The following is a 9,387-nucleotide window of genomic DNA, read 5'->3' as shown; positions in this document are numbered from 1 at the left end:
GGATTTATTACCGTTTGGGGTAATGATCTGTTTGTTATGGATCGTAGTTGATCATTATAATTCTAAAGTGAAAAATGAACCACAATTCAAAAGATTTGTTTTTCCTTACATCTCATTTGTACCTCTCCCATTCAGGTTATAGAATTTCAATAGTCAGCTGTGATATATGGTTTTGCAGATATTGTGCAACATTGAAATAGTGTCCTTTTAATAAGGCCTATTTGTTCATTGTAAGCGTGGGTTTTAAATTGTAAATGAAGTAGTAGATGTCATTTGTCATTTTAAGGGCACACCTGTGTACTGGGAGCTTTTGGTAATGATGCAAAATTCCTTACTTTAACCCAACAAGGACAAACATTGCCACATGAAATAATGCAGAAGGGGTAAAATCATTGGCAAAACTGTACCAGCTGAGGAGGTGGAAATAACCATACATTCTCCGACCTTGTAGAAGCGAGATGATGCATGAGGTGTGGCTTTATAGCCCATCAGATGTTTGTCTGTTTACATAGTTCCAAAGCATTATGTCATTGTAGAATCCAGGTGTCAAATCCAAGATACAAGAGAAATATCACTGTTGTCTGAATAAAGAATTAGTCTCTACATTAGTCTATTATTTGCATTTCAGTAGAGCCTCAGTGCCCAGTCATGGACCAGAACCCCATTGTGCTTAGTGTGGTACAAAAAAACCCAGTCCCTGCTCCCGGCAAGCTTACAATCTAAGATAGGGTATTTTCTGAAAGCCTTATTCTTGGTAACTGATTAGAGGAGAAAAAAAAATCACTGGATGATTTTTCAGCCTCCTTTATTAAGGGTGAGCTGGTGCAAAGAAGTCATGTGAATCAAGTATTATATCTTGAAGTAGCTAGGTCCATATCCAAGACCAAGAGCTGCAATCTCCTAGCTAGCCAAAGATGAAGAAAGGCACTTCTGTGGTCATTGGGGGAGTCCATAACTATGTACCACCTTGACACTTAGAGGGCAGACAGATACCCTCCTCATTTGGGGGAGCAACCCTAATTCTTCTGTGCCACATTCTGGGGTGCAGTCCAAACCAGTGAGAGGTTGTGTCACCACCTTGCCTGTAACCCGGGGTGCCTCACAATGCTTTGCTGGGCCACTCACAAACAGTCTAACAGCAGGCAAATCACACCCTGAGTGTCTGTGTATAGCTACAGCCCTGGCCCATCACCTCTGACCCCGTCAGCCTGTCAGCAACACACCAGACACACTCTGGCTTCCATCAGCCTTGGTTACTACTTGCAGTGTGGCCCCAACAAACTCACGGTCCTGAATTTTCCCCAGTATGTGTATTCTGCACTTTCCAGCCCCCTCCGGGGTTGTTCAAATAATATAGGTCTGTTGCCCATGTAACAGGTCAGTATTCAACAGTTTACTATTTTAACTGGAGTTACCAAATAGTTCAGTTTAAACACGACACTGGATTAGTTTTGATTTAAAAATAAAACAAGTTTATTTAACTACAAAGAGAGATTTTAAATGAGTACAAGCATAAGGCATTAAAGCTAGAAATGGTTACAAGAAAAATAAATATATAATGCTTCCTCATAGTTAAAACTTAACAAGCTAGACTTGGTTCAAGGTAAAATCCTTACCACATGTTCCCAGCAACATTACTGACCAAATTCTCAGGTCAGGCCCTCCCCCAAAGTCAAAGGGCTGGTTCCTTTGATTTCTTAGGTGAAAGGGAGAGGTGGAGAGATAGGGAGAGAAGCCTTGGGGTGTTTTTGCCCCTGACTTTTATAGTCTAGTCACCCTTTGAAGTGGATTTTTCTGAGGATTACCACTCAAAGCAAAGTTTAGTCAAACAGTAAAAAGGTGACATGGAGTCTGATAGTCAAGGTAGCCCCATGCTCTCTCCTCTCCCCTGTGTATGCTGAAATGCAGGTTTGCCTTGTCTCCTGCCATTTCCCCCTTTTGCTGTCTCATGGACTCTGTGTGTCTCAATTTAAATATAAGCAGTAAACACACATTCCTTTGTTTAGGACAGTCCGGTTTAACAACTTTTGCTTAGTCGGGGCTGTATGGGTTTGAACATATGCTAACGACATCAGACAAGGGGAATCCATAACTTTACATAATGTTGCTACACACATTTCACCATATTACTGACCAGCAAGTTATTAGTTTTCAAATGATACCTCACAAGGCATATTTTGTACTAAGATTATTACAATAGTATATAGGGTGTGAACACAGAGGTGCTTTTGGCCATACTCTGCCAGTCCCTTCCAGCATCAACTCCATCTTCCCCATGATAAACCTAAGCCAGCTGCTTTAAAACCAAATACTTAATTCAATTAGACATTTGGGAAGATCTCAGCACAATGGATCAGAAGTCAACTGAGTACCTGCAGCCTCTTATCTCTCGAGTGGCTCTGGCAGCATTGCTGGCTTGCTGGTGTTGTGCCATTGGAGCAGCATTCATGGATGCACAGTAGCTCCTGTTCTGAGCAGCTGTTACCTAGTGTCTCCCTCTCTGATCAGCAACAAATAACTTAAAACATACTGTGTTGCCATGGAGAGGCTGTTGGCAGCATACAGTGGGAAGCAATACTTCTTGGGGAAGGGGCCCAGATAGCACAATGATGGGGGACCTTTAAAAAACCTAGCTAGATAAATAGAGGTAGCCTGTTGCATACCACATCTCTCCTTCTGGTGTTCTCCCTGGCCACACTTTGCTTGCAGCTGCTTCTCTACTTGTTGCTCATCAAAGGGGAGACTGAACTTTAAAGGGACTCTGTTAAATTACATTTATTTAAAAATGTATATTTTTGGAAATTAGTCAATTTCTGATATGATAGAACACTCATTGAACAGTTGCCCAGATCTGCCGATGGTATAAATCAGCATAGCGTCATTGACTTCTGAAGATTTATACTAACTGAGGATCTGGTCCATCATGTCTTGGATGTGTTTTATCAAGTTATCTAAAAAATAAGAATGTTTCCACTCCTCTGTTGATGTTAATGTGATAGGGTGTACCAGGCCCTTTGAGGCCCCTTGCTGGAGGCCTCATGGCCCTACTGTACCCCACCCCAGAAAGAAGCAGTGAAGGTGGGTCCTCCAGGCCTGCCTAGAAAGGCTGCAGGGAAGCAGCCAATTAGAATGCAGCAGGCTCAGATAAAAGGAGCTGAAAGGCCTGAGCAGGTCAGTTGCTGGCTGGGATTAGAAGGGTGAGAATGGGCTGGAAGACAGAGAAACTCCCCAGGCAAGGAGGCTTAGGGGAGACCCTGCTCAAACAAGGGACAGATGTCAAGAAGCCAAGGACTGTAACCCTAAAGTAATGGGTGAAGGTGACAGGACTTAGTGGGAAGCAGCCCATGGAATGCAGCAGCAACAACAGCTATTAAAGGAAGCAGTACATGGCTGCTCTTTATAGGGTCCCTGGGTTGGGACCTGGAGTAGTGGGCATTCCTGCATTCCCCCCTGGGAAGGGGATAAGTTTTGTTTAGGAGTCCAAGGAAAGGGCTGGAATTTAAAGGGCTCAGGGATGGGGGGTGAAGACGCTGCTAAAGGCAGACCAACTGTCTGGGAAACTCTTGGTTTCTTCCCCTCCGCTCCCTCCAGAAGGGGACTGAACTTGAGAGAGGACCTGGCTGGAGAGAAGGGGCAGTAAGAATTGGGGAAAGCAAAGTCTTCAGGGAGAAAGCTTGGGGGTAGTGATCTATAACATGGCAAAGAAGGATTTAAAGCTAGCCCAGAATGGGCTGAGAACTGAGCCAAGAAATCAGGCTGAAAATATTAACAAGGTCACAGTGATTAGTCTTTGTTGCATCTTTGTTACCCCAGAAGGGGTTCATCCATTCACCTATTAATGGGGTAACTTAGCTGGAGGCCTGGACCCACCTGATGAGGTCAACAACCTTCAGAAGGCCATAGGAAAAGAGGAAAGGGTACAGGATTACACCCAGCTGATGGAGTATACACTGTCACAGTTAACGAGTCTTTTCAGCAAAGGAGCAATTTACTAAATAAATGAGGGAGTATACAGAAAGTGCTGCCAAATGCAGAAAGCAAACAAACTGAATGAAATAGAGGATATATTTATCCCAGTTATAGTAATCTTAGGTATTTATTTATAATTATAACAGGGACTGGCTTTTTCAGATTAAAATTTTTTTGGTTTGATGGTGTCCCTTCAATTTCAAGAGCTAAGCAAATACTTTTCCAGCATTTGTTTTGTATATGAAGTATTTAATGATGGTGTGAAAAATGCATTTGATTTTTCCATAATTTCTTTAACCCTGAAGTATTTGATCTTATACAATAAAGACACTATTTTTATTACAGTGGTAAATATGCTCAGAGTATATAAACAATCCTAAAATGCACAGTATATCTTATGTCCGCACTAATTGGTGAGGTGCTGTAAACGTTCTAGAATTGTGAGGGCTTAGGGAACACCCAATCTGTCTGAGCAAGCTGAAGAAACAAGAAATCCAAGCTCATGAGTCCAAATAAGAGGGAAATCGGAGTTCAAGGAGAAGATGTGACCTCCAGGATTGCAATAAACTCCATGCAAGTCTTTTACAAGATTCAAGAGAAGAATTACCATTAGGGAAAGGAGAATCTGTTTGGCTAGAATAGGCATCTTCCCAAACCTATGTTAGACTTGATAACTTCCTTCTTTCCCCTTGATTTCTGATTTTGTAATCCCTTCTGCTCTTGCTGGTTCTGGTGCCAACAATCTGCCACAACACATACACTCCTACACTTATGCTGGGGGTTAGGATGGGACAGCTGGCAGAGGAGAAAGCAGAGCTGAATCTGGCAGCCTTCCATCAGCAGAGAGTCCCACCTGGACTGGCAGAAATCTCCTGCCAGTTTAAATTCATTGTGTGCTGCTCATGTGGTGCAAAATGAATTCAGTAAACTTAGACTCTGGCCCTAAGAGGCTGATTTTTTTTTTCCAGAGGTGCTGATCACCTGCATCACCCCATTGACTTCAGCTGGGGTGCTGAGTATCTCTAGGAATCACATCCTATGTTTTGGAAATCCCACAGGACAGCCTGCTCTCATGGAAATTCCTCTGGGATTCTCCAGATTCAAAAGGTTCAGATGATCTGGGTGCTTATACAAACAGAACCTCACTAGCCTTTGAGGTTCACCTGTCACTAATTTTCATTAGAGAGAACAGAAGATCCAAGGAGTTACTTATCTGAAACTGTTAAGATCAAAACCAGGCCCTAGTGGTCAGTCCAAATGAACAGTCTATGTACTGGTGAGGCTCACGGGCCTTTATGTGCTGGTTAGTTCTTATGCTGTCGCTTGGACAGTGTGGAGGCCACCACGCATGTGTGCTTCATAACATTCTGTCCTGAAGCAGCTCTGGTATTTTACGTGGTAGAATGACTGAGGGACAGGTGTGCATTGATGCTGTCCAGCCAATCACATCGATGTGAGGTAAATGCAGTCATGGCTTTTATAGCAGTGGGTTCAGATGGAGAGTTGCTAGCCCATCCAATCCTAGGCCTGAGTCCTGCAGGTAGACATAAAAACCCTTGGGTGGGCTCTACCACTCCAGTAAGGTTGGAGCTGCCCTTTGCAGTGCATTTAGCATAGGTGGTTAGGCTGCCTATCGGGAGACATGGCAGTATGGATGAACAACCATTGCAATACCAAAACTGAAACTGCTTGGACAAACACCTCTCTCACCAAGAAGGGGCAACAGAGTCCTTCCTCCCAGGTTCTGGAGTAGCAGCACTCTTGTTGCTACAGCACAGTTAAGGATGCAGAAGCTTCTATTGTTCCTTTGCTCCCTTACTCATTGAGTTTGGCAGAGGAAATAGAACTATCATTTTCATCCATGTACTTTGTCTAAAGGCTTCCTCCATGTTGAGTTACCACTTAACTATCCTCTGTGATGGATATAGTTAGTGTAGTTAAAGACACTTTATTGTAATAGAAAACTGCTCAAGTGAGAGTCCTTAGAAGTGAATAACAATTGACCAAAATAAATATTTCCTTGCTTTACTTTCTGTGAAATGCAGTCCTAGTTATTGGTACTGAATTCTGGTAACCTGAATTTAGAACCTGGAGAAAATTAAGAGTGAGCAGTTGGAACTACACTGTTGGGTTCCTTGTTTCTAATGAAGCTACCAAGGTTGGATAAAGTGGGAGGGTTGGGTGATGGCCTGGCAAGCCATCCCTTGAAACACCTCTAGCTTTGACATGCAGAAGAGAAGGACATAAAAGGCAAGTCCATTCTATGTGCCTCCATGGCTACATCATAGCCATGTGAATTCACTGTGCTGCTGCAGTGTGAGCAGTTGGAACAACAAGAAGGAAAAATAGATGAAGATAGACACTTCATTTTTTTTTCTTGCAACACCTGTGCTAACATAGCATGTCATAATCCTGTAAGTTAGGGCTCTGAGGATAGCCTGCAGGTAGATGGCAAAATACTGGGTAATTTGAAGAATATAAATGTTGTTGTTCTTGTCTCTGGTGCACAAAGATGCCCTTAACCTTAAGGTAATGGTTAAAGCTAGTATATCCATCAAAGCATCCAAAACATCAAGGTCAAGACCACAAGGAAGCATCATACCCCAGCCTCCCTCACAGTTGATAGATTGCTTAATTATCTTCTTCCCAGGGTGAATGGAAACTGTAACCATCTGCAGGCTGACAAAAGTTTAGTAGAAGTATGATATTGCTAGCAGAGATCTGATAAGAGTGGAGTGTGTGTGGTTTTTTTTTTTTAGCTACATAAACTCTCTGCTTTGTCCTTAGCCAGATGTACTGTATGTTTGACAGGTAGTTAATGATATAACAAGATAGGGTTTGTGAACTGGCGCCATTGGTAAGTGCTCAGCAGGCCATTGAAAATGGGGAGAAAAATGGTTGGTTTCTTCAACAGTTATTCTTTGCTCAAATGCAGCAGCTGGGACTGACAGATTACAGGCATGCCTCAAATACAAAGAGTGAGAGAGCCGGGAATGAAATCACCAAGTGGGCAGCAGAGCGTATGGTGGAATGATGCCGCACAGGGAACAGGTTTGCCAGTTAATCACACAGAAGGTAAAGAAAAGACAGCATTGTCAACGAACTCTCAAAATTTAGGCTAATTTTGTAACATCAGAACCGGTGTCTACTAGCCACTTTCATGTGATGAGGGTTTTTAGAATCCTGAGTCAAGTAATGTGACAAGAGCCTGGAAATAAAGTTTCAGGGACAATCTCTCCCCCAGTTCTGATCCACTTGCGATATGTGATAGCTCAGGGGGAGGACGAGCTCCGTTCCACCAATTCTTTGCTGACATAGTGTCCCATAGGGTCCATAGCCAACTATAATAAATTAGAGCAGCTTGGGGGCTGTTCTAAGTTACAGCAGGGTTGCAGCAGCTAAGCTTGAACATCTGGGAAATGTAAAGAGCTCCCTGATGCCCCTCTCCCCTGCCAGTCTGTGCTGGGCTGAGTGGGAAAGAATCAGGAATACAGTTTCTTACCAGCACTCCTGAATTTTAGACTTTGTAATGGGTGTGTACTGGCCCTTTTAGGGAACAAGTATAGTCTGGCCCAGTTCACCTAGAACAAGGGAATTCTGGGAGATGTAGTCCCCAGACAGAGGGGGCTTTTGCTTAGGGTTACCATACGTCCTCTTTTTCCTGGGCATGTCTGGCTTTTCGGCACTCAAACCCCCATCCGGGGGGAATTGCCAAAAAGCCGAACATGTCCGGGAAAATGCCGGCCAGGCACTTCCCCTCCCGCGGTGGCTCTGCTCCTCCCCTGACACTTCGGCTCTGTTTAAGAGCCGAGCGCTACCGGCTTCGGGCAGCCCCCATGCCTCCGGACCCTGCACCGCCGGAGCCCGGGAGGGGAAGTACCCGGCTGGGGGCGCAGGGTCCGGAGGCAAGGGGGCTGCCCGAAGCCCAAGCGCTACCGGCGTCACGGTTTGCCGGGCAGCCTCCAGACCCTGCGCCCCCGGGCTCCAGCTGCGCTGGGGAAGCGCCAGCTGGGGGCGCAGGGTCTGGGGGCTGCCCGGCAAACTGTGAAGGGAGGGGAAGTGCCTGGCCGGCATTTTCCCGGACATGTTCGGCTTTTTGGCAATTCCCCCCGGACGGGGGTTTGAGTGCCGAAAAGCCAGACATGCCCAGGAAAAAGAGGACGTATGGTAACCCTAAGCTCGGACAGCCCTTTCCACGTGGCTGAGAGTGGGAGGGAGGAGGGCGCGGAGTTGGGGCGGGGAAGGGGCGGAGTTGGGGCGGGGCTGGGGGTGGGGTAATGGGCGGGGCCAGGGCCCGTGGAGGGTCCTCTTTTTTTATTTGTTAGATATGGTAATCCTACTTTTGCTTTGGCTGCTGGCCTGAATCTCTCAATCTACATCAGTGACCATACCACAAGTGGTACTGTTCTATCAGAAGGGAAACTGAAAGACAGGCGCAGAGGTGAGACTGAAACATGGTCCCAGCTATACTGGTGTCAGCACTTTTATACTAGTATAACTGCATCCACATGGGGAGAACAGGGGGTTTATTGCAGTTTAGTTAAAGCAGTAAAAGTTTCTAGTGTAGACAAGATTTAACACAACATTGAATGCTAGTCTGATAACTCCACAAACATTTGTGCTTTACTCTAGGGCTCTGCTTTTGGGCTCTGAGATTTGTGTTGTCTGACCCTAGGACCATAAAGATAATGATGTGTATTTAATGCTGTAGCTGTTAGCATAATTCCCTTGGACTCAGCCCTAGGGCAATCCACAAATACTTGTGTTCTTGAACCAAACATGTAGTGAGTCTAGATTAGCATTTGCCTGCCAGTCGGTTAACTGGAGTTAAAATGGGACTGCAAAATATAATCTGGATAAACCAATACTTTCATCCTGAATGTCACATCTTACATTGAGTAAACAAAAAACGGAGACCCTACTTTTGTCTTCTAGAGAGAATAAATATCTCCTCTCACATGTTGCATGAGTGCTCTCTCACAGAAACGGTGGCTGCCTCCGCAGGCACCAGCCTGCTAGAATTTTTGAAAACTTGGGGAATAGAAAAAAAAAAAGCTGGTTATTCTATACATACACCACATTATCACTGGGGTGGTTGTGTTCCTAAGGCCTTGACCCTGCAAATCTTTCTTACTTCAGTCATCCTGCTGTTTTCAATGGCTTCACCTCAGGTGCTAAATTCTATTCAAATTGTGTTCTCTGAAATATAACACTTCACATTTTGAAATAGGTCTGAATAATGTAAAACTGAAAGTCATTCTCTCCACCAAAAACTATTGTAACTAGCTTTATAAAGTCTCTCTCTCTCTCTCTCTCTCTCTCTCTGAGGAAAGGTGGTAGAGAGCCTATAGAAGGCAAATCTTTATTAAACTTGAGGATAAGGGTACTGTCATGGGGTGGTCCTCTGTGAGTCTCTCG

This window comes from Chrysemys picta, chromosome 1 (assembly GCF_011386835.1).
Source record: "Chrysemys picta bellii isolate R12L10 chromosome 1, ASM1138683v2, whole genome shotgun sequence".
Lineage (NCBI taxonomy): Eukaryota > Metazoa > Chordata > Testudines > Emydidae > Chrysemys > Chrysemys picta.
This window is presented reverse-complemented; position numbering follows the sequence as displayed.